Here is a 3,608-nt window from a genome sequence, read left to right on the forward strand (position 1 = left end):
TAAGAGGCCAAGGCAGGAGGCTGGTAGGTGGAGGTTGCAGAGAGCCGAGATCACACCACTGCACTCCAGCCTGAGCACCATTGAGCATTGAGTTAGCGAGACTCCGTCTGCAATCCCAGCACCTCGGGAGGCCGCGGCAGGCAGATCACTCGAGGCCAGGAGCTGGAGACCAGCCCGGTCAACACGGCGAAACCCCGTCTCCACCAAAAATACAAAAACCATTCAGGCGTGGCGGCGCGCGCCTGCAATCCCAGGCACTCGGCAGGCCAAGGCAGGAGAGTCACAGGAGCCCGAGGCAGGGAGGTTGCAGCAAGCCGAGATCCCGGCAGTACAGTCCAGCTTCGGCAACAGAGGGAGACCGAAAAAAGAAGGAGAGGGAGACCGAAAAAAGAGGGGAGAGGGAGAGGGAGAGGGAGAGGGAGAGGGAGAGGGAGAGGGAGAGGGAGAGGGAGAGGGAGAGGGAGAGGGAGAGCTGATTGCTTTTTCTTCATCTTTTTTTCTGTGAATGTGTAGGTGTTTGAGTCTCTTGTATTTCTTCTTTTACACAGGATATGGGCTGTTTGAAAACTATTTTGTTATCTTCATCATCGTCGTTCATTTCAGCCACTTCAGATTTTCGTCTTTCCAAAAATGTTGATGTACAAACCGGTGTTGGGCCCTGGCTATCCACAGTCTTCTCAGGAGTGTCAGGAGTGCCTAAAACCTTTTGCTGCTTCTTATGTAAAACCTGGCCTTTTGTTGTTTGTTTGTTTGTTTGTTTTCAGATAGACTTTCGCTCTTGTTGCCCAGGCTGGAGTGCAATGGCGCAATCTCGGCTCACTGCAACCTCTGCCTCCCAGGTTCAATCGATTCTCCTGCCTCAGCCTCCCGAGTAGCTGGGATTACAGGCGCCCGACACCATGCCTGGCTAATTTTTGTATTTTTTAGTAGAGACAGGGTTTCACCATGTTAGCCAGGCTGGTCTCGAACTCCTGACCTCAGGTGATCCGCCTGCATCGGCCTCCCAAAGTGCTGGGATTGCAGGCGTGAGCCACGGTGCCCAGCAAACCTGGCCTTTTGTAGACGTCTGATAATTCGTTTTTGAAATACTTTCTGTTTTCTGTAAAATCAAAGAAGGAAAATCATAATCAATTCCTTTTTAAGCTAATTTCTTCCTGAGTAATCTTTCTTTTTAAATCGCCCCTCCACCCACAGCTTTTGTGTAAGTGCCGATTCTGATTATACCGTTTCACTGATGGATATGATGCCTGCTTAAACAGAATATCCCAGTCTTTAAAGAGTTCTTTCTGTACTTTTTCAGGTGGCATAAAATGACACTCCCAGAGTCTTTCACCAAATAGGTAGTTGTTCATTGTTTCAGCAATTGTCCTGGCAACATCCTCAGACTCACACTCCACACATGCATAGCCTTTGCTATTTCCAGTCCTTTTCTGTCTGGATAGTCTGAAGCTTGTAACAGTGCCACACTGGGAGGAATATGAAAGGATCTGGGTTTCATTCAGTAGGTTAGGTCGGTGGCACACATAGACCACTCCAGGAGTAAGTTCTTGTTTTTTTCGCCGGGTTATGCGCAGAAGCTGTGCCACCTCCTTCTGAAACCCGCATCTTTCTATGGGTTCAGCAACAGGATTGACCCAGCCGGGCCGGAAAAGGCAGCCATGCCAAAAGCCGCGGACACCAACTCCACGCGGCGCTCCCGGAAACGCCCAATTTTTTATATTTTTAATACAAACAGGGTTTCGCCATGTTGCCCAGGCTGGTCTAGAACTCCTGGACTCGAGCGATCTGCCTGCCCTGACTCCCAAACTGCTGTGATTATAGGCGTGAGCCACCGCACTCAGCCTTGACTTTGAAATATAGGTTGTGGGCCGGGCGCGGTGGCTCACGCCTGTAATCCCAGCACTTTGGGAGGCCAAGGCGGGCGGATCACGAGGTCAGGAGATCGAGACCATCCTGGCTAACACGGTGAAACCCTGTCTCTACTAAAAAATACAAAAAATTAGCCGGGCGTGGTGGCAGGCGCCTGTAGTCCCAGCTACTCGGGAGGCTGAGGCGGGAGAATGGCGTGAACCCGGGAGGCGGAGCTTGCAGTGAGCCGAGATCACGCTACTGCACTCCAGCCTGGGCAACAGAGCGAGACTCCGTCTCAAAAAAAGAAAAAAATAAATATATGTTGTACATCCAGTCAGCAGTGAACGCTGGGGGAACACCAGAGATGAGGACAATGAGAGACGAGATACCTCCAATTAAAGGAGTTAAGAAGATATGCTTGAACTTATGTTTTAAAAAATCACTGCAGGCTGGGCACAGTGGCTTATGCCTGTAGTCACATCACTTTGGGAGGCCGAAGTGGGTGAACCGCTTGAGCCTGGAAGTTTGAGACCAGCCTGGGCAACATGGAAAAGCCCCATCTGTACAAAAAATATAATAAATTAGCAGGGCACAGTGGTGCCTGTGGTTGCGGCTGCTGGGGAGGCTGAGGTGGGAGGTTGAGGCTGCAGTGAGCTGAGATCCACCACTCCACTCCAGCCTGGGCAACAGAGTGAGACCATGTCTGAAAAAAAAAAAAAAAAAAAAAGTCACTGGGGTTTTCTGGATGAAACCTCTGTTTCCATAAAAAAGAGAAAAAGAAAAAAAGGGTGGAGACAGTATGCATTATTATTTCAAAATCATAACCAGATGCTTAAATAATTATATCCATTGTTTCAAAAACCAATCTAAGGATTATTAAAAGTTAGTTTTATCGGATTTTTTTTTTTAAGCTGCGCTGATTCACTCAGGTCTGTCACTTCCAAGTCCATATTTTACTACTCTGTAACCCTATTTGGAAGGAAAACTGCAACTAAGACTATGATCTATGCTGAGATGAAAAGTTTCACACGTATACACCCCACATACCCCCCACCACAGTATGATGACACGGTGCCAACCTTAGGCAAAAGGATACCACTGACAGCAAATGCATTTTTTTCTTTATTTCATCTAATTTTTTTTCTTTATTTCTTCTAAAAGCAGCAAATGCATTTAACATTTTATTGAGATTCTCAACAGCTGCCATTTGGTTTATATAGCAAATTGTTTCTAAAGTAACTTTTTTGTATTTTTGATATTTTAATGAAAATTATGTTCTTTAGTTTTAAAGCCCTGTCCCTCTCCCAAAGAAAGATTAATAACTACCTACTAAGTAATGAGCATTTGGGAAAATAACAAAAGCAAAAACAGCTTTTAAACACTTGTGAAACAGGGGTAAGGGTCCAAGGTCAAGACCTTCTGGGCCCATTGGAGGTGCTAGGCTTGCCTGGTGACACTATCAGAACTTCCCTATCCACAACATCCTCAACAGCTGGGAGCCCTGTGCAGACCCCGGTGTGTGTGTGGGGGGGCTTCCTGTTCCACAGGCTCCACTCTCTTTTTCCTCTCCACCGTTGCTGTTGGGCCTCCCTTCCAAATCTGCCTAACAAAGGCAGCAGGATCTTTAATACTGTTCAGCTTTGTAAATGAAGACAGGATACTCTAGAAACTTGAGAGATTCCCTGGTCCAGTCTGGGAGAGGAAAATATATGCAATGTAGCATGGATGGTTCCACTTTCTTGTCCACTCAGCCACAT

The 3,608-nt window shown here is 47.2% G+C and overlaps 1 pseudogene; it reads right to left on the bottom strand.

The window, feature by feature from the left end:
* Positions 1 to 478: 478 nt before the first annotated feature.
* On the bottom strand, positions 479 to 1,660 carry LOC129013754 (MKI67 FHA domain-interacting nucleolar phosphoprotein-like; annotated as a pseudogene).
* Between the last annotated feature and the right edge of the window lie 1,948 nt (positions 1,661 to 3,608).

This window comes from Pongo pygmaeus, chromosome 16 (genome assembly GCF_028885625.2).
Source record: "Pongo pygmaeus isolate AG05252 chromosome 16, NHGRI_mPonPyg2-v2.0_pri, whole genome shotgun sequence".
Taxonomy (NCBI): Eukaryota; Metazoa; Chordata; class Mammalia; order Primates; family Hominidae; genus Pongo; species Pongo pygmaeus.